This window comes from Canis lupus, chromosome 12, assembly GCF_003254725.2.
Source record: "Canis lupus dingo isolate Sandy chromosome 12, ASM325472v2, whole genome shotgun sequence".
NCBI lineage: Eukaryota > Metazoa > Chordata > Mammalia > Carnivora > Canidae > Canis > Canis lupus.
This window is the reverse complement of record NC_064254.1, coordinates 58,458,050-58,485,698: the sequence shown is the minus strand read 5'-3', so window position 1 is coordinate 58,485,698 and position 27,649 is coordinate 58,458,050. Positions and strand designations below refer to the sequence as shown.

At 37.6% G+C, this 27,649-nt stretch overlaps 1 long non-coding RNA gene across 1 annotated transcript in view; it reads right to left on the bottom strand.

The window, feature by feature from the left end:
• Positions 1-27,649, bottom strand: part of LOC112658578 (uncharacterized) — a 45,405-nt gene that overhangs the window by 4,472 nt on the left and 13,284 nt on the right. The window contains exons 5-7 of the long non-coding RNA XR_004804322.2: positions 9,720-9,874; positions 8,906-8,954; positions 499-584 (exon numbers count right to left, since the gene is read on the bottom strand). This is a non-coding gene — a long non-coding RNA (uncharacterized LOC112658578). The remainder of the gene's footprint in view (positions 1-498; positions 585-8,905; positions 8,955-9,719; positions 9,875-27,649) is intronic.

Sequence of the window (27,649 nt, the reverse complement as noted above, 5' to 3'; positions counted from 1 at the left end):
AACCCTCATCACTCATCACCTTTTTTTTTTTTTAATCTGATGAGCTATTTTAGCCAAGAACAGTAAATTAACATAAATTGGCCTGTGGCTTGAACACTAAGAATCAGATTTTGACAAATCAATACAATAAAAAGCATGTTAGGACCATTAAACAAAAGAGAAAAGCCAAAGAACTCTATAGAAAGGCATGTTTTCCAGCATAGCAGTTTTCAAGTGCTCAATGTTCTTTTCCTGCGGCATATGAAGGGCACCTAGTGCCCCCTAGCTGAGGAATCTATGTAGTTTCCCGCCCTTCCCCCACTTGACAGACAGCTGGTGTTCTTGGCGCCTCTGCCCCTGCACACCGGTAGCTCTTGGGAGAGAGCAGCTCTCCCTGCAGCAAAGTGCACCGCTGATGTAGGCTCTCTCTCTGCCTTGTCTTTTGTGTGTTTTTGCAATCAAAACTAACATCTTCTTGTCTCTCTCTTTCTTAGTGATTTGTTTCCCTCCAATACTTACATCCAAAAGGAAGATGCTCAGAGTGATAAAGTGGTCCAGAGCCTCTAACGCTGCAGTGATGAGGCATGAGGAGCATACATTATCCCCTGGAAATCAAGTGCATTGTGAGTCAGGGCTTGGGAAAGCAGCTCAGTGTGTACCTGCAGGTTTCCTTACTGGGCCATTGTTCTATTAGTTTGTTAGAAATTAAGACAAGCGTCTGTATGGGAAAAACTTTTTTAAAAATCTTGCAAGAAAATACACTAAGGTGGTTACCTTTGAATGAGTGACTATGGTTGATTTTTTTGAATTGATATTTGCTATAATTTAAAAGGTTCTAAGATAAACACATAACTTTATAGGTCAAAAAAATAATAAACTGTAATAAAGCAAAAGGAATGTGAGGTTACGTATTCTGAGTTTGTCTTTCCTTAGGTTTCAGGAGTTCTGTATAAACTTGCTACCTTTGTGAGCTTCCATGGTTGAATCAATTCAATGCATTACCATGCAGCAGCAGTTTCTATCTTCAAAGACCTAAAGCAGGAGAAGATTGCAGAGCCCCCTTGGACCCTTGCAGCTCTAGATGTAGGATGTAATGAGTATGTCTCTTGAACTAAGAGAGTAGTGGTTGGCTCTAAACCACCTGGGCTGAGTGAGCTTTCGTAGCACATCATGTGGCAGTTGAATGTGGAAGTCACTTTTGAACATACAGAAATGGGTCCCTTAAATGAAATGCAAAATTATGGGTAGTAAATGGATTGTCCAAATATATCCATTCCCCTTTTCTTCCTGAGTGTTGCAGAATCTCTGTGGTGAAGTCAGAGGCTGTATGAATTTTGTACAGTTTTCCCCCAGAAGTGCCTGGCACATTGTAGACGTTCAGTGAACTTCTCTTGAATGAATGAAATGTAAACTGAGTCAAAATTTCATCACATCTGATCAGAATCCAATTACCTGAGCGAGCACATGTTAAAAGACATCTAGCACAAACCCAGGACAATATGGGCATTCAGTAAGTGCTAGATAAATGCCTTCCCTATAGACCTCAGGTTTTTCTGCTTTCTATAAATCTGTGCTCTTTCTAGAAGATAGTAGTTACCAAATGGCAGTGTGTGTGCCTTTGAAGATGTTAACAAGCGATTAAAGAAATACATATAAAAGTTCCAGGGCCAAATAGTTTGGGGAATGGTGCCTACCTTATTTTGCCCTTAGAAAATTTCCACTTACAAAACATTTGAAAAATACAGCAGTAAAGCAGCTCGTTTAACCATTTTCAAAAATATTTTTATCTCCACGAAAGTTATGTATGCATCTAGTTCTCCAGTGTTTGTTATGGAAAGTAGAAATCCTTCACCCCAGCTTTACATTCCCCACTTCCCAGAGGCACTATTGATTCTGTTAGCATTACTTTCAGTATCTCTAAATAGCCCTAAACAACTATTTGTACTCCCACTTTTTGATATATTGGTTTTAGGTATTATCTATTGACTTTGACAATGGAAGTATTAAGAAAAAGGGCTCAGACAGTGCCACAGCAGCAAACAGTGCAGGCTGAGACTCATACGTGGAAGGACTAGCAGGATACACAGTTTCTTGGCATCAAATGGAGAGTTCTGCTTGAGCGAGCATAGCCAGACACAAGGATGTGCTCTGGAGAGGGGCAGCTCCATCACACCAGTTGCTTTCTTCTTATGGGGGCTTTGCTGGCAGGGTTGTGGTGGGGGCAGAGGATGTGACAGTGGGTTTTATACAAATAAGGGTGGTGTTGCCTGTGGAGATCAGCATTTTGTAGCTTTATGCCAGTTGCCTAGGAGAGTCGAATACCAGTCTTGAAAGATCCTGGGAGGAAGGAAACATTGGTCCCAAAAGGCTCATTGGCAGATAACCAGAGAAAACTGCAGGGTTCACCAGTGGACAATCCAGTAGGACTCTTTTACTCCACTGCCTCATCCTCTTGGTAGTTATTTCACACTTTGGTTAGATCAATATTCAGTGTATTCATTATTATGACCATTTGAAACGCTATTCAGGGTCGAGCCATATAATACCTTTGATTAATTTATCCTCCTGTACAACTTCTAGTTTTCCCTGGGGTTATTTTACTGTTTTATGTTTGCAAAGTTCTTTATGACTAATTTTTCCAAACTCTCCCTCATTTGTATAACCTTCCTCTCAGTATGTTCAAGCACATTAAGCATTCCCTCAGTTTTATCTTCTTAAAGACATCTCTTCCAGAACCTTCAGGTCTCTAGTCTGACCGTCTTGCCCTCAATGCCTGTTTCACCCAGTGGCTTAGTTTCTCATCATTGTAGTGGTCACTGTTGGCACCCTGCTCAGATTCTCTTACAGGGCTGGGGTGCCTATCTTGCAGTTGCTATATATGCCAGTGCCTCACAGATGCTCCTTCCCCAATAAATTATCTGAAGTCAAACGGGAGCCATTTCAACTAAGAGGTTACACCCCTCCCATGGTCAATACTGGATTGACCCAGGATACAAAAGTCTGGTCTCCTTGCCTTTAGGTGCAATTTATGCAGCTGTGCTCCCCATAGGATGATGCTGAGCTGTTCTTCAGCTGCGTCCTCATCTTTGCCTCCTTCCCCCACCCTATTGTTTCCCTCTTCTGCTTTTTCCTGAGAGCTCTGCTCCAATAAGTCACAGGCACATGAATTTCTGTTTCAGGCTCTGCCCTGGGAACCTGACCTATGACAACCATCACCCTGAGGGGTCTTTTCACATTTCTCTTGAGTTGAATTTTTCATAGTTCGCTCTTATTTTGTGGAATTGTGTCTTCCTCCCTCTTGGTTTATTTTCTTGGTTAAAGGCATCCTTTTGTCATTTCCTGAGAATAGTTGCATGGGAGATAAGTTTTTAGTTCTTGAATGACTTAAAATATTGTAGGCCACTCTCATACATGATCAATAGTTTAGCTTGGTATAGAATTTTAAATTGGCAATCATTTTCCATCAGAATTTTAAAGTCAAGGTTCTATCCCTTCTAGTTTCCAGTGTTGTTGAGAAGTCTGGTGACTTTTTGATTCCTGAATCTTCTTTGTGTTACCTTTTTAGCCCTCACTGGATTCTCTTGAGATCTGTTCTCTGCCCGAGTATTCTGCAGTTTCTCGGTGATATAGATTGATATGGATCTCCTTTTTGTGCATTGTGTTAAGTATGCAATGGACTCTTTCAATCTGTCCATTTATGTGCTTTAGTTTGGGAAATTTTCCTGAATCATTTCTTAGAAGATTTTACACCTAACTTTTTTCTCTTCTTCTTGCTGTGATTCTTATTATTTGGATGTTATAATTCTTTAATTGATTCTTTTTTTAAAAAAAATTTTTCTTATTTAGCCTTTTGTTCTACTTTCTGGGAGACTTTTTTTTTTTTTTTTCAATTTTATCCTCCAGTTCTCAATTGAATTTTTTATTTCGGTAATTATATTTTTTTTTTGGTAATCATATTTTCAATCTCAAAAGCCATAATTCTTTGTTCCATTTTTAAGGTATTCTCTTGCTTTATGAACTCAAGATATATGTCTTATCTATCTGAAGGGTTAACGATAAATTTTGGATTTTTTCTTGCATAGTTTCTTTTTTTTCTCCAAATTTCTTTCTTGTTGCCATTATTGTTGTGATTGTTATAGCTCAAATATCTCTCAAATTTCTGGTAGTTTTGGCTGACTTCTTAACTTTGAGAGTGAAGCTCTATAGAGTTGTTTGTTACCTCCATGTGCTTGGCCAGGACTCTTCAACCCTGTGCTTCCCTGTAGGGTTATTGGGCTGTGCCAATTATTATATTGCTTAATATATACATTCAGCTATATGTAACATAAAATTTAAAGAAGAATGGTTTAAACAAGGAAAAGCTTATTTATATCAAATGCATGTTTGGGCTTAGCATAACACTCCAGGACCCAGACATCTTCTATCTTGTTGCTCTACTATTTTGTGGATGTACAAGAAGGCTCAGCACCATGTCTACATTCTAATCCACAAGAAAATGGAAGAAGGGAGGAAAGGTTTTACATAGAACATCTGCTTACATCACATTGGCCAGAAATATTGGCCACATCTCACGGCAAAGGAGGTTGGCCTTTTACAAAATATGTATAGCCATATGACTAATTTAAAATAATGTTACTATAGAATAAGGGAAGAATGGATATTAGGATGCAACTAAAAGGTGATGGCATAGTCAATATCTTTTTTTTAATAATATATTTATTTTTTATTGGTGTTCAATTTGCCAACATACAGAATAACACTGTTAAGTGCCCCCCTCAGTGCCCACCACCCAGTCACCCCCACTCCCTGCCCTCCTCCCCTTCCACCACCCCTAGTTTGTTTCCCAGAGTTAGGAGTCTTCCATGTTCTGTCTCCCTTTCTGATATTTCCTACCCATTTCTTCTCCCTTCCCCTCTATTCCCTTTCACCATTATTTATATTCCCCAAATGAATGAGACCATATAATGTTTGTCAATATCTTTAAGGCATTTTCTTTGGGCTGGTCAAATCTTCCAGAAAAGATTCTTCCAAAATCCTGACTAGAATGTTTTAACCCTGGTTGTCAGAGTTCTGGGAATTGAATGAGACCAAAACAAAACAAAACAAAACAAAATAAAACAAAACAAAGACCCAAAATAGCAATAGTGATAGTAGTGGGGACTGGCAATCATTTATTTATTTTATGTAATTATTTATGTATTATTTTAATTGAATTTAATTTTAATTTTTAATTGTAATTTTCAAATTTAATTTTATTTAATTATTAAATATTTATTATTTTATTTAATGTGGATAATTCTGGTTCTCTAATCCAAACACCAGAGCTCCAGAAAATCTAGCCTTGGCTTGGGGTGGGTTGTTGGCTTTTCTGCATGGAGTGGTGAGGAGGTCTGAGAATCTCATTTTCGACCAATCTTTGTTTTCAGTCCTATCTTCACTTCTAGTTTCAGAAGTGTTGCTTCCAACTTATGAGTCCAGCAAAAATTGGGTTGCTTCTCAGCTTTCCTCACTCTTAATTTAGAATTCAGTTTTCTCAAGTCTCCCAAGACATTAGCCACTCATTCATCTGCTTTATATTTTCCAAAATTTGGGTTTTGTTGACTTCTCACCCATTCTCTTTGTCTGACAGGTTTATACTTTAAAAAAAAAAATCCCTTACTTTTGTTTATGTGGGAAAGAATAGAAATAACTTCAGAGTTTCAACCCATTATCATTAACCTAAAACCTGAATTCTTTAAAGCCTTTTGTTTCAATACTTCACTTCTTTTCTTCTTGGAGTACCTAATAACATTTCCTAAGGAAAGTATAATTTGATGTGATGATGATGGTGATGGTGATGATGATATCCAACATATAGTGAGTCCTTACTTGTTCTTACTAAGTACTTCACCTTTTATTTCCAGGACTGACATGAAAGCCAATTACACAGGTTCTACTGCCCTTAGACCTAGACATGTAGGCTCCTGCACCAGGACTTGAGCTCAAGGGGTCCTATACTTTGAGAATGCCTTCTTTAATAATTTTTAAGAATTTCTCTGGGCCTTGGGACCAACCAGTGCTGGCATTGCCAGGGTATTGCAAACTCTACTTAGAACCCATGTGTGCTATGGCTCCAGTTTCTTCCATTTAGGGCATTTTCTGGCCCTCTATCCCTTGTGTTAGGTTGACCAGATGCCCTAAGGAACTCTGTAACTCATACCAGTAGACTCATTCCAGGGCCTGGTGGCCAGCCTGGTTCTAGTGGGCTGCCCTGGTGAGCTGATCCTGCTGACTGCAGCAGCATTCTTTCTCAGAATCATGTAAGATTAGATCAGGAGAATGTGGCTGACATGCTAATTTGGGGGGACTCTGACTCAGAGGATAAAGAATCTGGACTTACACTGTGCAGTAAACAAATGTTCATGTTCCCTTTCTCTCCTATTATTAATTTTTCATGATAAATCACAGGGGACTGTGAATATTCTTCATCCTGTGTCCAACTGAGTAAGAGTTACCCCACACCAATATGTCAAAGGCAAGTCTTACCCAGAATATACAAGAAAATGTAAATGATAGTTCATTTTATGGCCATGTCAAACTTACCATTTGAAACTTTATAGTGTAAAAGTACAGTGACAAATCTTCCAGCCATGTTTCCTCTTGAACTCTTTTGACTGCAATCATTAACCCCTAGAATGTTATCTCTCTCAACCTTGACTGCACCTCTGACTTTCCACATCGCCACCAATGGGGAAGGAAGGTAGGCAAGGAATCTATGGGCAAATTGAGAAAAGTAGTCCCTATACATACCAATACATCTAGTGGTGATTTCAGCTGGTTCTAATCATTCAGTGCCCTATGCCCTACCAATCACTGTGTTTTCTGAACATCAATCCTTGTTACTTCATGTAACTTTGTTTTATTGTTGCACTAATATAACTGAAGGTCAAATGGATGAAGTATTTTGCCTAAATTTGCAAGCTAAGAAGTAAATGCCAGTGCAAGGATGTTACCCTAGGGCTGTCTGACTCTAGAACTTGCTTTTCAGGGTATACTCTACTACCTCTAAGATCCAAAAACAGCAATGTAGAGTTTAGACATATTTTCCCCCAAAAGAATCCATTGCACTTTTTGGTACTCTGTACTTCAATTAAAGTAGTTAGTTTGCTGTATTATACTTTAAAATGATAACTCTATGTATCTGAAGTCTCTAAAAGAGAGAATAAAATGGATATATATGAAACAATAAAAGGCTCAGAACATGGTGTAGTGAAAAAGTGCTTGGGCTTTTGACTCACACCAAAGGAAGTCCCAATTCCAGAAAGTTATTTTGACTTTCTATGTATCATTTTTCTCATCCATGAAAGAGAAATGTTAAGTATCTATCTCAGTAATTAACAGTAGGCATTAAATAAGATTCCATGGATAAAACATAGCAACTGTATATGTAGGCACTCAATGAATCTATTTTGTCTTCCCCAACTCCCAAACACACACTTATGGATATGGATAATTCTGGTTTACACACCTATCCGGAGAAACCAATCTCTGTCATCGTATACCCTTGTATCCTATCAGAGACATATAAAATGAAATAGGGACATAACACACTTATGTTAAGTTTCTTATCTTTGCTTACTTAATTTTGCCAAATGGCTTAATGACACATCTAAATTTCTAGAAAATCTGTTGAGTATAACCTATGGCTGAGTCACTGTTTTTCAATGTTCAGACCCTGGAGCAAGCAGGAAAAAAAAAGTCACAGAATACTTGTTAAAAACAAGCTTTGAAACTTTAAGAAAAAGAAAGGAAAACAAAAAAGCATAGATTTTTGGGATATCTATAGTTTGCGAGATTTACATTTGGAGACATTTTGAGCATGGAAGACATGTGAGGGCAAAAGTTATTTTTTATGGTAACTTAGCTTTTAGTGAGTTTGCAAAAGCAAAGTTGGAGAGTTTTTTGAGATCCAAGTGCCAAGATTTATAGACAGCAGCTGGCTAGTATGATCCTCACATTTCCAAGCCCAGTAGACATATAGAAACAAACTAGTTTATGAATACAATCTTGGGAGAAAACCAATCAGAAATTTTGCTGCTACTCTTTGGTTTCTGTGTTGTCCTCTTCCCTTTCCTGCCACCACTGTCTACTTGCAGAGCATACCATCCTGGGCACTAGGCCTATGAGAAAGGTTTTTCATATTCACGCACCACTGGCTTTCCCCGTAAAATGTGAAGATGGATTCCTCTTGGAGCTGCTCTCCACAGGCCTGGTCACATGTGTAGAGAAAGAGTAATTGCTCTATAGATCTTGTATGGGCAAATACTTTTGCTGAATGTTTACTATCTGAAAAATAATATTTTATTGTTCAAAGGTGAAAAAGACCCTTTTGGGGCTTCTGTTGGAACTAAATTACATGAATTCTTACCCTTTTTCCGTGGGAAAGTAACTTTTTAAAAAAATTTTCCAATTTATTTTCATTCTTAAAGTCTAAGTCTTCATACCAGTCATGGCCACCCTGCTTTACTCACCTAAGTAAAAACATTTATATTCATGATGATTACATTCTGACTATAATTTAGTGAACAAGAAAATATTCTGGAAGAGAGAAATGTAGCATTCTATAAGCACTGTAGAAGTAGAAATTTTCTTTTACTTTGTGGTTCTAACATATACTTTCTATAGAGGGAATAACTTCTGCAAAGGCAACTCAAAAGACCTAAAATTAGCACCACATCTTTGATCCAATAGACTATAGTATCCAAAGATTAGAATATAATGAGCCTACATATTTTCTCATCAGTACTTTCATAAGGGAAATAGATAATTGAAAATTAAACTCTTACTAATAGGATGCTGGATATTGGGTTTGTATCTTTTGAAAAGACAAGAGAAAGTAAATTATAAATCAAATCAAGTTTTAAAGTCATAATGGAATCATGCTTACTTGAAATGTGTGTTCATGCACAGGCCCGATAGACTGCCCATAACATTATCTAGCAAAGACAAGAGTCAGAGAGAAACTGTTTATTGTGGGGAGTCGCTAAACACATATATACTTCAAAACAGGACGACAGATGTGGAGCAGCTGCTCATTATCCACAAGGAAGCGGGAGTCTGCCTTCTTTGAAATTATTTATAAGCTGCTTCATGTTTAGTTCTAATATTTTTTTCTTTTGGGTAAATAGAATTAAGCATTCATGATCAGAATTTTAAAGTATATACTGATTTGCAACAACAACACTCACATATATCGCATTATCAAAATGCTTCACACTTTAATTACAGCAATATTCATGAGGGTCCTGTTATATCTAGTCATTATAATAAACACCTATCAAATGCTTACTGTGTGCCGGGCAGCACTCTAAGTAATTTAACTCATTTGATCTTCACAACTACCTTCAGAGGCAGGTACTATTCTCATTCTTATGTCTCGAAGCTCAGAGAGGTTATTAAACTTGCCCAAGATCACACAGCTAGTAAATGGTGTTGCCTCAATTCAAACACTAGCATTCTGACTCCAGAATCGATACTTGGCTAAGCCATCATATTGTATATCGCTGTTCATAAAACAAAATATAGACTATTTCAGGTGTGTACGTTACATAGTGTGTGACAATTGTTGCCTTAAAAGAGAAATTTTCTGACCAACAGGATTATCAGTCAGAATAAGCTTGGTTAAGATGTGGACACAAAATGACACAATAGCACCACATGCCCAAGCCAGGTCAGCAAGAGGCTCTGCTCCCCCGACTTACCTAGGGACCTGGACCTCCGTTTTCTCTGGCAATAGAAGACAGGATAGGATGTAGCAGGACACAACGGTTCCTAAATTTCCCAGAAGTCTCACATTTCACATTCGCTTACATTCCATTGGATGAAACTAGTCACTTGGCCACATTTACCTGCAAAGCTGTTGAGAAAAGTAAGTAATGAGTAGAAAAATATTAGAAAAAAAGCCACTGAAGTCAAATAAGAATAAAAAGATTGCTAAGAAGCATTTAGCTACTCTGAATGTTAGCTACTCTAAATGTTGACAGAAATTTAGGAGACACAGGATGTCCAAACTTCCACAAAGCATTTGACACCAGTGTCAAGTGGACAAGCCAGAAAAATGATGACTGGAAGGTCTTGTGGCTAAAGAGTAAGGCTGGCCCCTGAGGACACAACTGGACACAGGGCAGCTCCTTGCAGAGGCCCCAGCCTGCTCACCAGTTCTAAATCCAGAAGCACCTGTTGGCAGGCACCTCTGAAATTTCAGGTGTCTCACCAACTATAGCGATGTTTAAATCAGATTGCTAAATTATTAATGTAGAATAACCATAAAAGTGGAGCAATCTTCTTATTTTGGCTGATAAATTCTATACTCTGGTAGATTTATCAATTCTGAATTATACATAAATTCTGAGCAAATAGAGCGAATTGATTGTTTTGGTTATTATTGGTTTAAAACTAGGAGAGCCCTGAGCTATGCCAGACTACAAAGGCAGGTCCACACATGAGATGAGACATTGGTGAGAATGATATATTGGATACAGCCAAGCCTGCTTTGAGTTGGTCTGCCGGCAAGTAGAGGGGAGGGGAGGGCACACTAGATCAAGGATTCATGAGGGAACAAGTGGATGTGGCTCTGGGTTCTTCCCTGGTCCTCACAGAGACACACCCTGTCATCTCAGCAGATGATGAGAAGTGTGGATTCTGTTGGGTTGGAGGGACCCAGAACTTGAAGTTCACTGTCCTCATATAGTCTAGGGTTGAGGAAAGGGAGTAGCAGCAGGCAGAGGACATTTCAACCGTGTCCGTGCCATAAGAATCTCACATCTGAGTTCCAGATCCATCATTTTTTCTTTTTTTTTTTTAATTTTGGTAAAATACACATAACATAAAGTTTGTCATTTTAATCACTTTTAAGTGTACGGTTCAGCGACATTCAGTGATTCACATTATTTTTTTAAAGGTTTTATTTATTTATTCATGAGAGACACAGAGAGAGAAAGAGAGGCAGAGACACAGGCAGAGGGAGAAGCAGGCTGTATGCAGGGAGCCCGACTTGGGACTCGATCCCGGGACTCCGGGATCACGCCCTGGGCTGAAGGCGACGCTAAATGGCTGAGCCACCCAGACTGCCCAGCAATTCACATTATTAAACAACCATCACCACTCTCTCTCTCTAGTACTTTTTCACCATCCCAACCAGAAACTCTTGACCCATGAAACCATAATTTCTCTTATAAATTTTTTTCTTACTGAAATATAATTGACATACAGTATCCTATTGGTTTTAGATGTTCATCATAGCAATTCATTATTTTTGTACATTACAAAATGATCCCTTCAATAAGTCTAGTTGCCATCTGTCACTATAGCAAAGTTATTACAGTATTATTGACTATATTCCCTATGCTGTGCTCCTCATCCCCATATTATTTACACCAAAGTTACGAAGACCTAGGTGCCCCCTGTTTTATTTCTTGTCTGTCTGATGCCTGCCACAAGACTGTACTCATGTACATCTGGCTATACCTGCCTGAAGGACTGAATGCTCAGTTAGGCATTCAGGTTAGGTTAGGTTAGGGCTGGAGGCACACAGAATAAATGTCTATGCTCCCTGGCACTTTTCACCAGCACACGAACATCTGCTCCCTCCGTGACCACATTCTTTCTTGCAATTTAGTATTTATACCAAGTTTGGACAATAAATATATTGATTCTTAGTCCATTCGGGTTGCTATAACAAAATACCAGAGATTTGGTAGCTTATAAACAACAGAAATTTATTTTTCACCATTCTGGAGGCTGGCAGGTGCAAGATCAAGATACCAGCAGATTTGGTGACTTGTGAGGGCCCACTTTCTGGTTCATAAGCAGCATCTTTTGCTGCATCCTTATAGGGTAGGAAAGGGGCCAAGGGAGTTTTCTTGGGCCTCTTTCACATGGGCACTAATTTCCTCATAAGGTTTCTGTCCTTATGACTTAATCACCTCTCAAAGGCCACAGTTCCTAAGACCACATCATGTTGGGCATGAGATTTCAACATATAAATTTAGCCAGGGAGGGATTCAAACATTTAGACTATAGCATATTCTTTTGTTTTTATAGCACATTCTCTATAGAGGCTCATGCCCTATTTATCATAAATAGGGGTTTCTCTAGATACCTCAGGTGTTTATTCACAGATTACTTATGACAGAGGGACAATCTTATTTTCATATGTATTTATTTTCTAATTTAACTTTGAAAAACATCTTAACTTGATGTTAGGAGAATATTCTTCTTACTATTTATTATCTACAAATGCTAGTCCAATTGAGCAACCCCTATCTGGTTGAACAGCACCAGGGATGCTGAAGGGTAGGTTCAAACCTACCTGGAGTACCACGAGACACATTTCAGATGGGACTCAGTTGTTAGCCCTGTTCAACTAAAAAGTTTATCCCATAATTGGATAAAACCATAAAATGGATGCTGATCAAAGTGTTTAATAACTTCAAGCAAAGGAGGAAATGCAAGATTTCAGAATCAAACTCTAAAAAGGCCTACTGGGGGCAGCCCAGGTGGCTCAGGGGTTTAGCGCCGCCTTAAGCCCAGGGCCTGATCCTGGAGACCTGGAATCGAGTCCCACGTCGGGCTCCCTGCATGGAGCTTGCTTCTCCCTCTGCCTGTGTCTCTGCCTCTTTCTCTCTCTCCTCTCTGCTGTGTTGCTCATGAATAAATAAATAAAATCTTTAAAAAAATAAAAAAATAAAAAATAAAATAAATAAAATAAAAAGGCCTACTGGGCTAAAATGATGAAATCCAACACTGAGACTGAATCGTGGTCGATTCAAGGTCCTGCACCTGGATCCCAAACTTCAACTGTTTACGGGCAAGGTATGGGTCATGGGGTTTGTAAATGTTCACTGGTCTGACTTTGGCTCTTTTATATTTCCCAGCTACCCTGTAATTAGCTTTGCCACTGACGGACTCTGACAGTCAGTGAGTGAATGTGAGTGAGAGTGACATATGTCACTTCTAAAATGAGGAAGCCAAAGATCAGGTGTGCTTCCCCCCACACACTCCCTGCCTCCTGTCCTCAGCAGGATGATACTAGGGAGACCATGAAATGACAAGTTGGAGGAGCCATGAGATGAAAGCAGCATATTCCTTTAGTCACCTCTTTGAAGTGAACAATTCAAATCTCCCTGGAATAGGATGTGAGGGAGAATAAATCTTGATTCCATTAAGCTATTGAGATCTTGGGGTTGTTTGTTTACATCTGAAAAGCATTTAAGTATTTTAACTGGCAGTAAGTTTATATGAATCAACTAGAAGGATGCTTCCTATTCTTAACTTAGTAGCACTCAACCACTGGCCCTCCCTCTAAAAGGAAACACTGATTTCCTGTGGACACCTCAACATCCTCTAGGTTTTTCCTCCCACCTTGCTAGCTGCTCCTTTCTCTGTCTTTCTTTGCATTTTATTCTCAAGGGCTATTAATTATTGAGTTCTAGGTTCAGGGCTCTGGGCTTTCCTCTTTTTATTTGATGTTCTTCCATATGGATTCAATTACCGTCTATATGCAGAAGACTCACAAATTCATATCACCACCTGAGCTCCAGACACACATAATCAAACCTTCTACTTGATGTTTCCTTGTGCACTTTTCAATGACTCTTCTTACAAAACTGTACTCCTAATCTTTCCTCACAAATCTGGCCCTCTTCCAATGTCTCCCACCTCAGTGAATGGCACGGCACCCCTCCAGTCACATCAGATAGAACCTGTAAGTCTATGAATCTCTCACCTTTATCTAATCCTCCCCTTCCCCACTTTATATGATCCATTATCAAGTTTTGCCAATTTTCCTTCTAAATAGTTCTCAATTCCATTGTCTTCTTGCCTGTTACCACAGGCCACCTTGGCATTATCTGTTCCCAAGTCTTTTTACTGATCCATGTGCATATATTCTGGTGTCTTCCCAATCCACTGTTCCCTGTAATCTTTCAAAAATTAAAATTTCATCTCCTCCTGTTTAAAACTCCTCATGGAAAAAAAAATAAAACTCCTCATGGTTTTCCATTTGTTGTGTTAAGCTTGAGATAAAATAGGGTCTCAAAGATCCTGCATGATCTGGCACTTTCTTCATTCCTGCTGATAGGCATCCCCTTCCTTGTTCCATTTGTGTTGGACTTCTTTCCATTCCTCACACCTTCACGAAGGTCCTTACTACCCACCTCTACTGCATATGCTTGCTTCCTCACCTGAGATGATTCTCTGTCTTCTCGTCACCCTATTAGCTTTATCCTCCCTCAAGCATCTTGCTCAAAACAAAAGAAGCCTTTTTGATCTCCCTGATTAGCTCAAATCCTCCTATTACAGGTTCATAAGACTGTATACCTTTCCTTAGGACTTGTCACAGATGCAATTTTACATTTATTTGTGAGACTGTTTGTTCCTCTCTATATCCCTCACTGGATTATAAACTCTATGAAAGCAGAGGCCATGTTTTCTTTTGTTCATTTTTATCTCCAGGACCTAATACAGTGCCAGATAGAGATTATATTCCCAGTATTTGCCAAAGGAAGAGTGGAAGGGGAAAGGGTGGAAACGAAAGATGGAAAATGAGAAGGAAGGAAAGAAGAAAGGAAGAAGACAGATCAGTTTCTCCCCCATGCTTGGGAGAACTGGGTTAGGTTGTAAGTGCTATATTTTGAGACCAAAGCAAATCAGAATATATTCAGAAGACAGAAACCAAAAAGGGAAGGGTGAGCCAAGTTGGGGATCCAATTACCATTAGTTTCCTGTAGTCAAGGGATCCTATTCTAAAGAAAAATATGTTGTAGTATTTCATGATGTGAAACAATTTATACAGTTCATCTTTTGCAAATAAAGGCATTTACAAGATTTGTAAATAATCTTCAAAATCTATTTCTGGACAAAAATATACACAAAAGTTCTGCAATTTCACCATGCATTTTTTGATGGGAACTTTTGTCCCCTTTTCCTGTTGCTATTTCTATACTAATATAATGGAATTATCTGCTTCAATAAATCTCATGAGTAGTCTCCTGTGAACATCTATGGCTTAATTCAAGAGGAATAGTTTATAGTATTTGTCAAAACCATTTTTTTATGCTAAGTAGAATTACCACCTGATTGCTTCTGAGTTTGATTTTTTTTTGCTTTTAATAATATTGATATGAATATGAAAGTTATAGTCATGTAGTCATAAATTAAAGAATATATAAATACACACGTGGTGGCAAAGTTAAGATTAATAACCAGATTAGCTGCCAACTATGAACGTTAATAAAAGTGACTAACCAAATTATAAAACCATCTGCTATAGTCATTTATTGGGAATTGCCAAGTTTCTAAAAGTTGCTGATATTTATTATATATTTTTAGTAACAGGTTAGACTTTTGCAAATTTTTCAGTTGTACTTCCCTTTTAAAATTCAGAATTTCACAGTGTCAAATATATCCTTCTCACCACTTCTAAGCCTTTAAACTGCATACCAGAGGAGGGTATTTTTATTTGTTTGTTTCAACACCAGTAAAAATACAGAAAGAATCCAATGACTTGATTCTGGATTAAGGAAGCTAATACCTGAATCAGAGGAAGGATCTGTATTCTGCAGCACTAGCTCACAGCAGAATATCAAACTGGGTCCACCTCAATCTGTCACCAAGAGTTCCATCAGTGACTATGCTAAAGGAGCAGGAACAAGACTGGCTCCAAGTGGCAAATCATGTTGGCAGGAGAGGAGGACACTCACTCTTTGTGGGGAAGAAGTCTAGATTAAAGCATTGCTCATAAGAACATGGTTGAGGAACAACTCTGAGGATTCACATGGGACTGGCCCCAGCTTCAAATCTCCAAATGGGTAAGGGTCAAAGATAAGGCATGTTGGAAGAACTGAATTCCAGTCACTGGTAAAATCTTAGGGGATTGTCTTAGAACAGAGTCCAAATCAGCTCCACTACCCAATAGATCAGAGTCAGAAGGAGCCCGCACTATAGAATCAAGAGCAAAATTGCTTCGAATGAGCCGTAAGTAAATGGAAGGAATTTAGAATTTAGAAGGAATTTAGAACTTACCCACTGTCCAGGTAGTGGGCAGAGAAGAAAGTGAAAATAACATGATCCCACTGACACTAAGTCATATGTGAATCAGAAAGGTAATGAGGTTTAAAAAAAACAAAACACTTTGACTCAGTTACATTCACATATCTTATGAAAGTATTCTAAAGAAATGAACTTGGACAATTAAAAATTGTATGGCTAACAGACTCAGACCCTCTCTTCATCATTCTTTTTTTTTTTTTTATGATAGGCACACAGAGAGAGAGAGAGAAGCAGAGACATAGGCAGAGGGAGAAGCAGGCTCCATGCACCGGGAGCCCGACGTGGGGATACGATCCCGGGTCTCCAGGATCGCGCCCTAGGCCAAAGGCAGGCGCCAAACCGCTGCGCCACCCAGGGATCCCTCTCTTCATCATTCTTATACAAATCTGGTCATTGGCAGCATCTGTGGAATGAAGAACAAGGAATGAAGATTTCAGCTTGCAAAAAAATATTTCTGAGATTCCTTTTAAGAAATATTTTTTTAGGGATCACTGGGTGGCTCAGTGGTTTAGTGCCTGCTGTGGGTGGGCCCAGAGCGTGATCCTGGAGACCCGGGATCGGTCCTGCATCGGGCTCCCTGCATGGTGCCTGCTTCTCTCTCTGCTTCCCTCTCTCTCTCTCTGTGTCTCTCATGAATAAATAAATAAAATCTTAAAAAAAAAAGAAATATTTTTTAAATGTACTTGGCCATCTTATCTGAATAAATACATTTATAAACATTGTTACCAGGTAGCAAGAGGTGATCCTGTCCAATGTTTGCAGAGATTTTATGGTTGGCAAATATAGTGTAAAATTTGCAAAGATACTAGGCTAGGAGTATGTTTACATTGGATAAGTGAAAAAGCCCGGCTTACGCAGTGAGCTTCATTAATGTCGACAGTCAATTCGAAAAATATAAGCCCCTAAAGTCCACTTTTCTTATCAAAACTTCTAGGTCAAAATGATTGGGAAAAATATTTCAACTCACACTTCTCTTGGTTTTTAAGGGAAGAGGTGTCAAATTTATGGAATCTCAAATATAGGTTACTTGACAGTATTAAAAGAAATTCCACTTAAAAATACTTGCTGGCAATGTATTCTATTATTTTTTTTAAATCCACTAATGAATTTTGTGTGTGCATGTGTATGTGTGTGTGTTTGTGTGTGTGGTTTTTTAATAGCCTTAGACCTTGTAGGCTTGAAGCAGTTACATATTACTTGCAGTAACTCTTGGAAGTAGCACACGTAATTCAACCCCGAATCTAAACCTTTAATCATCTGGTTTTGACAACTTCTGTTTAGTGTGTTCTGCCAACAACATATTAATTAGATGTGACCCAGTGGTTCCAGGTCATTGCAGGAAAGCAAACAGAGCTCCAGAGATTACATGCTAAAACTCAACTATCTTCTTGGCTGCTTTGTAAAATAAAGGAAGTGAAAATCTGAAGTAATTCTCATAAAGACGAGCTACCTAAAGAAAAAAGGAGGGACTGGGAACACATGGATTACCAAGATTATATGTGTCTATGAATTGTTTACTTTGTCTGCACAAACCTATTCAGAGTGGTCTTACCAATATTCCCAACACAGTCTGCTGTGTTTCTAAGGAAAACATAAAGGACTAAATAAACAACTTTGATTTTGTGAAACAGTTGGTATAGAAAGAACACTTGTTGTGGTGGTCATTGAGTAACGTATAGAACTGTGGAGTCAACATATTATACACCTGCAACGAATATAACATTGTATGTTAGTTATACTTCAATTTTTAAAAAATCAACTAATTTATCTGGATGAATCTCAGTGTTCTAAATATGTAACAGTATTAGTCTGCTAGGCTGTCATAACAAAGCACCACAAACTGGATTGCTTAAAGAACAAAAAAAAAATTTAAGTACACTGCTAAATAATAGAAGCAAGTGTGGAAAACATTTGTGCATCACAGCAAGGAATGTAACTCAGTCACTTAGAGGAAAATTATTATATCATCTGTCCCAGTCATATCAGTATTTCATTGAGAGTAGCTATTCCCCCAAAAGATTAATAAGATGATAAGATCTTTATTATTATAATTAATGACAATAAGGAACACTGGTGAGAATCAGTATTGATCAACAACATTGATTTGAATCATTGAATTAAACTTATTGCAGTAGAAATCTTTGCAGTCAAAAAAAATGAAGTGATAACAATAGGATTTCTATGATTGTAACACTGATGATTAAAAATAAAAACACTACAGGAAAATGGATATCTTTAGTATATTTTGGTTTTTCATTTTTAGAATGTTAGGGAAAGAGGTATCTTGACCTTTTAAGCAATTTTCCTGTCAGAAACACTAATTTCCTTCTATATTCAGTGCTGGGCAGGGATATAGATGCTTTTGCTTTTCCCAGCATGTGGTATTGACTTTGGAGCAAAACTTAAATGGAACCCAGATGTTTCTCTCCTAAGCCCCAACTCTTGCCTCCAGGCCTGCGGTCTCTGGCTTTCCTTAGGCCAACCCTGATTCATAACTCAGCACCTTTTGGAATTCCTTGAAAAGAATCCACCCTCTCAAAAGCATTATTGAGATATATAGACTTTATTGAAGACTTTGAGGGAAAGGTTTGCTTTGCAAACTCCATAGCAAGCAACTTAAAAATTAATATAAAATCATCTCCTAAGTGCTCTTCTTAGACATTCCTCCCTCTCCTTTTTAACCATCCTACCTGGATTTTCTGCCCTCCCTCTGGATCTTCTGGAAATTTCAAATTACTCCATCATCTTCTGTGCAAAGTCCTTCAACTCTGCCCATCTTCCATGCCAAACATGGTCACTCAAATGCAGCATGGCACATAAGCAAAGGGCCCTCCAGGTAAAAAGATCCCCTTGCTTTATAAAGCAATGTATTGGCCCATTAGGATCTCATCTTTCATACTAAGAAGTTCATCCAAGTGGGTTTTTTTTTTTCTAAGAATATATAACGTTCTGCCTAAGAAGAATTCTGTAGAATAAAAATTTCTCCATTTCTCTTAATAAAAGTCACTTTCTCTGATTCAGAAATTCCAATAGCCTACACCTACACAGCAAGAAATACCAAGGAATGTGATAATCCACAAACATATCTATCAACTCCCTGGAGGTCTCTCTCCTCGAATAAATTCTAAAAAATTCTAATTTCAAAGTATAAATTGCTACATATGTTTTGGCCTAACTAGAAGATCTGGTTTTAAATAGATATCCTTGTTTTGAAAATGACCTTTGATCACCCAACATCATTTCTCCATTCCACTCACCAGGAGTATACACACATTTTTTTTTAGAAAACTATGTATCACATAAGTTTATATCAATGAGATCAAACCTTTAAAAGAAGCAGATTGATCCAGTAAGATAACTTACCGAAAGAGCCTCTTTTCTTGTTATAAACCACACCAAAGAAAATTTGAACTTGCAAATGTGTGTGTTATGGCATAACTAATTATTTAAGATGTAGCTAACAAAATGACATAACTGTTGGATTATGAGTCTAGGAAGGGCCTTGGTGGAGTGATGAGGAGGGTGTGTGGAGGTGGCTGGAAATTATATCTGTTTGATTTTCCAGTTTTGGGTTGTGGGACCATGTTAACTGGGCAACAAAAAGAACATAAGCTGCTTAGAGTCACAATATCAGGTGTGACGATGGCTCCATCTCTAACCTTAGTGAGTTATGGCATCTTTTGAATTTCAATTTTCTCATCTGTAAAAGAGAAATACAAATCCTACCTCAGAGCATTATCGTGAGCATTAATTATATGAGTATTTTACACATAGGGAGATATCAAGACAATGCAATCAGAATTTCATAGATGCAGAAAATGAGTCTCTTCTTCCTAGCCTCAACTCAGGACGCCTTTTTGCGGGCCCCCCAGATCATCTGGGAGTAACACTCAACAGCCGGCCATGGAGATGAATTTGATCCAATACTTTGTTTAAAATTTGCCAAGGCCACATTCTGACTTTCATGGGCCCTGGCCACTTTTTGTCATTGTAGGCTCCTTCCTCCATAAAAACACATTGAAAATTATGTTTTATGAATGTGTTGGCATAAAGATGAATACAACCCAGGCTTGATCCATTTTGATATATTTATTATGATAATATTCTTTTTTTCTTCTGATTTCTGAAAGAAGTTAAAACATTTCTGTAGGTCTCTAACAGTACCTTGAGCCCTGGGCACTCTGTCTACAGAGACTTCTGGATAAGTCCCTGTTACCTTCTTGCTCCTGTTGGGAGGCTCCAACTTCTCGTTTGTGGTACTTTTTTTCAAGTATTTAAGGAAAAGCCTCGATCCTCTCTCTTCTTTTACTCTTTGTTGAACACATTAATTTTCTCTAATCTCTCTTCATAGACTCAATCCTCTTATCCTTTTATCATCTGGTTGATTTCTTTGGGTGCCTTTGAATTCTAGCCAAGGTATTGATGTTTCTCTTTGGTAAGTGTAAAACTGTATATGATATCCCAGGCCACCTGATGTAGGCCATATTGAATAAAATGATTTATTTCCTCTTCAGACATGTGAAACTCTACTTTTTGAACTTTTCCAAGTGCATTTGGGCTTTTTAATTTTTATTTGTTTTTAGTAGCTGACAGGGCATATTTAATTTCTTCTGAACTCTTACCCTCAGGTTTTACTGCTTTCCAAATGTCATTGTTTCATTTGTGCCTTTTTTGACTGCATGCACAGAATATTCTCAAATCAAAACTAATAATAAATCAAACACTTAGCCATGGAGATTCAGCATATGATTACCTATCTCCGAAATGTAGCCATTAAAAGAAAGGGGCAACCCTAGGAACCCAGAGTTTAAGCGGGTTTACAACAGTATAGCACACAAAATATGACACAATTCACCTTTCTTTGCTTCTTGGTGATCATTTAAAACATTCACGTTACATTTATTTAAAAGTCACTTATACTAGTTTTTGTTTTATCTTAATGTAACTAGTTTACATATTTGTTTTATTTCCTCTTTAAAATTCTAGATGTCTAGAAAAATGGTTACTGTTCTCTCCACAGTTTTCTAATGATTATTGCCTTGAAGTTTTTTTAAAAAATAATATAATACATTTTTATTCACACTGTGCTGTATTCTAAGAAAAGATTTAAGAAGGTCTATAAAGAAGCATCCAAGATGGTATCATAAAATACATTTGAAATAAATCAAGGGAAAAAAATCAAAGAGAAAATAAAAGTAAGGAAATAAGTTGGATAAAAGGTATGTATGATAACATATGCCATGAGTTCATACATCCTTGCTGGAAACAGGCCACAGCACTGACTTTAAGGTCAGTTTTTGAATACTAGGTAAGGCAAACAATATGTACTTCCAATTTTCCACCTAAAAACTGATAAAAACATTTTAACCAATACTTACTTAGGATGAATAAAAATAGTATCAAATAATTTTTATGTGGCTGTGACTCCTTTACGGGGAAGACAAAGTGTTCTATCATAAAGCTTATATCTCCCCATCCCCCTCCAGCTCCCCATCTGCCATATCTGATTTCTCAGTAACACAAGGAAAATTGTCAATTATCTACAGCCAGAAATTCTCATCTGCTTTTTAAAAATCATCAGGGCTGTCAAGTTGAGCACTGCCAAACTAAGGGATACAATTCACAGGCTATACGTTAGAAATTTAAAAATCTGGAAAACAGAAAAATATAAAGAATGTACAAAAGAGTATAAAGATACACCTTAATTACACAGAGATAATATCTGTTAACACCTTGTTCCTTTTATGTTTTTTAAGGACAACTTCCTATAAAGGGAATTCTTGCATTAAAAGATATGCTTGTGTTAAAAAAAAAAAAGATATGCTTGTGTTTAAAACAAAATTTGCCAAATTAGCCCTCAGTCTGTAATATATGAGGATGGCCATTTCAGTATATTCTTGCTAAATTTATGGCTTTTTTTTCCTTTATGACATGAAGATAATATTATCTAACAATAACCCTATTAGCTCATGGGGTTGTTGTAAATAATAAATGAGCTGGCAATATGTAATGTGCTTAGAACAATGTCATGCACATTTTTGCTATTAATTTCAAATTTTGTAGATAAAAGTAGTTTCTCATTTTTTCATAGTTATTAGGGATATGGAATATGTATTCATATATTTATTGTGCATCTTTGTTTCTTTCATTAATTGTCTATTCAGATCTTTGCCACAACTTTGTAATGGTTGCTTGCTCATTTTATATATTCTCTGTATACTAAGGATATTAACCACTGTATATGACATAAATGTTTCAAATACATGGTTAATTTCTCTCAGTTCTTGCTTTTTTTAAACTTTGGTTTTATGTTTCTTTACAGGCAAATGTTTAAATATTTTAGTAAGTCAAATAACCAATTTGGGGGGGTTCTGTTTCTTCCTTTTCTATTTACTTCCTAAATATTTACTTCTGTGATTGCTGTAACAAGTTGCCACAAACTGGGTGGCTTAAAAACAACAGAAATTTATTCTCTTACAGGTCTGGAGGCTAGAAGTCCAAAATCAAGGTGTCAGTAGGAATTATTCCTTTCAGAAGCTCTGAGGGTAAACCTCATCTGTTCTCACACTTCTCTCCTAGCTTCTGGTGATTCCCTGCAACTCTTGGCTTTCTTGGCTTGTAGATGCATCAGTCTGATCTCTGCCCCCCTGTTCAACAGGCTTTCCCTTGTATGTCTGTGTCTGTGTGTCCAAATTTTCCTGTTTTTATAAAGACATTGGTAATATCAAATTTAGAGCTTTTTTTTCCCCTTTAAATTCAATTTGCCAACATAGAGCATAATACCCAGTGCTCATCATATCATGTGCCCTCTTTAATGCCCATCACCCAGTTACCCTATCTCCTCTCCACCTCCCCTTCCACAACTCTTTATTTCCCAGAGTCAGGAGTCTCTCATGGCTTGTCTTCCTCTCTAATTTTCCTCCACTCAGTTCCCCCCACCTGCCCTCTCTTATGGTCCCTTGCACTATTTCTTATATTCCATGTATGAGTGAAACCACATAATAATTGACTTTCTCCAACTGACTTATTTAATTCAGCATAATACTCTCCAGTTCCATCCACGTTGATGTAAATGGTAGTATCCATCCTTTCTGATGGCTGAATAATATTCCATTGTGTTTATATACTATATTTTCTTTATCCATTCATCTGTTGAAAGACATCTTGGATCCTTCCATAGTTTTGCTATTGTAGACATTGCTGCTATGAGCACTGGAGTGTAGGTGCCATGTCATTTCACTACACCTACATCTTTAGTGTAAATACCCAGTAGTGCAATTGCTGGGTCATAGGGTAGTTCTTTTCTAACTTCTTGAGGGTGGCTGCACCAGCTTACATTCCCCACAACAGTGTAAGAGTGTTCCCCTTTCTCCATATCCTCATCAACATTTGTTGTTTCCTGTCTTGTTAATTTTAGCCATTCTCACCAGTGTAAAGTGGTATCTCATTGTGGTTTCGATTTGTATTTCCCCGATAACAAGTGATGTGGAGCATTGTTTCATGTGCTTGTTGGCTATGTGTAGGTCTTTGGAGAGATGTCTTCTGCCCATTTCTTGACTAGATTGTGTTTTTTTGGATGTTGACTTTGATAAATTCTTTATTTATCTTGGATACTAGCCCATTATATGATATGTCACTTGAAAATATCTTCTCCCATTCTGTAGATTGCGTTTTAGTTTTGTTGATGGTTTTCTTTGCTGTGCAGAAGTTTTTTATCTTGATGAAGTCCCAATAGTTCATTATTGCTTTTGTTTCCCTTGCCTTCATAGATGTGTCTTACAAGAAGTTGCTGTGGCCAAGTTCAAAAAGGTTGATACCCATGTTCTCCCTTAGGATTTTGATGGATTCCTGTCTCACATTTAGATCTTCCATCCATTTAGATTTTATCTTTGTGTATGGTATAAGAAAATAGTCCAGTTTCATTCTTCTGCATGTGGCTATCCAATTTTCCCAACGCCATTTATTGAAGAGACTGTATTTTTTTCCATAGGATATTCTTTCCTGCTTTGTCAAAGATTAGTTGACCACAGAGTCGAGGGTCCATTTCTGTGTTCTCTATTCTGTTCCATTGATCTACGTGTCTGTTTTTGTGCCAGTACCATGCTGTCTTTGTATATAGCTTGACGTCTGGCATTGTGATGCTCCCAGCTTTGGTTTTCTTCTGAATTTGGAGCCTATCTTAATCTAGTATGAGCTCATCTTAATTTGATTACATCTGCCAAGATTTTATTTCCGAATACAGTCACATTCATAAGTTTCTGTGGACATGAATTTTTGTAGAACATTACTCAATCTACCACATGAAGTACTTTTGTACCCCAAGATCACAAAAATATTCACATTTATATTGTAGGTATATATGTATTTTTATATTACTCTTTAATCCATCTGTATCTCCATTGTTTCCCGATATAATCAGTGTTTAATTATTTAGGCTAGAGTACATTATCTTAAAACTTGAGCTTTTCCACTTTTTTCCAGTAGTAATGGAAATGTAAAATAGCAAATATTCCATTTAAATAACTTTCACAAAAAAAAAAAAATAAAAAAAAAAATAAAAAATAAATAAATAACTTTCACAGAGACAGACAGAGAAATAAGAAAAATTTAAGAGGACATTTGATGACCCAGAACATGACCAAGAAATACCAACCTTGCCCAGTGCAAAATAAATGCTCATCACTCTTGGAAATCTTCGTATTCATCTCTTTCTCCTAAGCTAAGATTTACATAGTTTTATGAAGATGAAATCACACCCTGATTTAGTGCTCAGATGAACAGAAGATGCTTGTAGTACAAGAAGCCCTTTGGCATTTTTTGTCTTCTATTACATCACATGTTTGCTTTCATGTCATATTTTCCCTCAGATCTGGCTTTCAGATGAACACTCCACCCAGTGCTCTGGCTTTATTCATTTCCATATTGTCCCGCCTCATCCTGGGGTAGATACATGGGCAGAACTCTGCTTGTTCTCCAGATACTTTTCTATAGGTCACATTGGATTCTTTAGTGATTTTCAATTATACTAATGTTTAATGGGTTTCCTCCTTGGATTGCCTTGCTGACTGTGTTATGTCACAGATTGTAATGCCTTATGCTTTGGTTCTTCACAATACTAAAATATGTATATATTTTGGTCTCTCAGATTAAAATCCTCTCTATTCTGTCTGAAATGTCTGTGCATAGACTGGTATGCTAATTTATCACACACCTGTTATTTTTTTCTAGAGATTTGTGTACTTTGAAGATTTTAGGTGGTTCCATATTCCATTAAAACCTATTGTATTGAAGAATTTCATCCACTGCAATAATTTCTGAATTGTATAACTGCCAATTAAACATAAGATTTAAGCTTGTTCTTCAAACCAATGCATACATTTGATATTAATCTACCTAAGAGTAAAATTGGAAGAAATTATTTTTCAGTCAGTGACTAAACACACACCAGGGAAAATTCTCCTTCTGGATCTAGACTTCTGGGTACTGGAAAGAAATAGAACTTAAATCAACAAGCTAATATTTAATTATATAAATATTAAAAAAGCACAAGAAAAAAACATTTCTGACAGAATGAATCACTCTGTCAATAGCTTTTAACTCTTATATAGCTTAGTTTAAAATGTAAGCAGCTAAGTAATATTAAGGCATATGGATATTAGAACTCTTCGGGTGTTCATTATTTCATATATAAATATATCTAAACATTGTTATCTTTAGACATAAAGTTTACAAATGTATGCCAGGCCCCATTCTTAACTGTGTTTCTGCAAGACCACCAGCAAAGTTGTTTCTAGATATAAACATTATCACAAGCTCCTCAGGCTCTCCTGGGCTTTTCTACATCATTACCATCATCTGAGATCTACTAGGTTCTTTCCTTGGAAACACGTTTTTACTGGACCACAACTATGGATGCTGATGGGGAACCTTGGTTCTGGGAGAGACAATCTATCCTAAATAGAGTATTTAGTCTAGAGATATTAACAAATTTCTAAAGGCTTTGTCCTGTAACCTGATTTCTGAAGGCCCAATCATCATCATGACCCATAGATTCCATTTATCTAACAATTATTTAACTCTGCTATGTGCCAGGTCTTGTTCCAGGGTTAATGAATGAAACAAAAAATAATTCCTTGCTCTCATAGGATTTACTGTATGGTAGATCTTCTTTAACCCAAACTGCAAATTCCTATATCTCTTAAGACTAATGTTCCAAAGAGCATGTTAGGAACACCAGAAATAGACTTTTTTGAGATCTGATAAGAAACAGCATTTTTTGGTGCAGGAATATATATGAGATCTTACTCATATAGACACGAGTTGTGAGAAGGAATAGGGCCTATACAAGGATTTTAATAACGTGGAAAAAACTATGTAAGGTAGGGTATTACTGCATTGGGGTGAGATGGTTCCATATGAATATTTGTTAACTCAAAGAAAGGTCTTGGCCAATTGGGGTCTCTATAGTAGCTGGATGAGTACTGTTCATTAATGTGGGGGTGGGGGTTAAGGTAGCACTCCATGACACAAATTAGCTGGTTTGGGATCACACTTTTTTGAAATTCTAGATTCTAGGTAAGAAAAGCACCAAACCAAATACTGTGTTCACCTGTTTGGTTCACCAAACCAATTACTGTGTTCACTCCATTGAATCTTTTTGTCTAACAGTGAAATGCTAAATGACAGGAGAAATCCTCTTCATAAACAATAATGATTTGTGTCTGCTGTCAGCTGTGAAGCCATCTAAAAACAATTCCTTCCCATCGCCTGGCTCAGCCGAGCAGCTGCCATTTCCCTGGCCTAGCTTGTACTGTTGCAGAGCTGAGCAACACAAACATTGGTGGTGCACCTGCTGCTGGGCCTGCCAGAACGATTGTAGTGCCATCGCTCAAGCCAGAGGAACGGGACCATAAAATATAGACGCGCGCCCTTGCTAGCTCAGCTGTTCTCCCCAGTGCTCTCTCCTGCCAGACCAACAACCAGTCCAGTTTGCCTTACAAATCCTTTGCCGGCAGGACTGCACTGAGATATAGCCTTGTTTACTATACCCAGGGAAGGGAGGCTAGTCTTTCACCGTGGTCATCTCTTCCTTGGTGACCTTCTGCACATCCAGGCTGCAACCATCACTCCTCTTGTGATGACTCCACCAAATCATTAACTTGAGTTTAGAATCCTGGAACTCTGGTGCTGGAAGTAACCCTTAAAATCATCCAGACTCCCTCCCAAATTTTAGAGATGAGAAAACTGAAGCAGCAAGATGTTAAGTGACCTTCCAAGCTTATACAAAGTAAGAGCTAGTAAAACCAAGATTACAACCTGGACGCTTGACTCCCAATCTCGTGCTCTTTCCACCCCTCCTTGTTTTACCTGCTGCTTCCCACAACAGCTCATCGCTTCCCCTTATTTTGATTTCTGTAGCCATTCCTGTGTTTCAGGTGATCATTTTTACATGCTTTTGTAATATTTTTCTGGCTGATATCCTACCTACATTCTCATATTCATTGTAAGATAACCAGTGCAGATTACAACTTTAAAATCTTTATAAGAGCTGTCTTTCATGGTTTCTTTATTGCCTCAACTT